Here is a 260-nt window from a genome sequence, read left to right on the forward strand (position 1 = left end):
CAGGAATGGTCCTTCCTCACAACTGGCCTGTGAGACATGGTGTGTGGCTCCTCCAGGCATTGGCAATGCATAGGGGGTGCACACAGGTGCATGTGAACCCCCTGAGCATGGTGGTGCACCCCCTGAGAAAGGGTGCCTGAGGGTGGTTGCTGCTCGCCATCCTCCCCCTGCCCCCATTAAGGCAGGTGAGGGTCGTGGTGGGGCAGTGACTATGGACACTAAGACATCCATAGGAGCTGTGGGGCACATGAACCAGGCCC

This window comes from Alligator sinensis, unplaced genomic scaffold (assembly GCF_000455745.1).
Source record: "Alligator sinensis unplaced genomic scaffold, ASM45574v1 scaffold634_1, whole genome shotgun sequence".
NCBI classification, from domain to species: domain Eukaryota; kingdom Metazoa; phylum Chordata; order Crocodylia; family Alligatoridae; genus Alligator; species Alligator sinensis.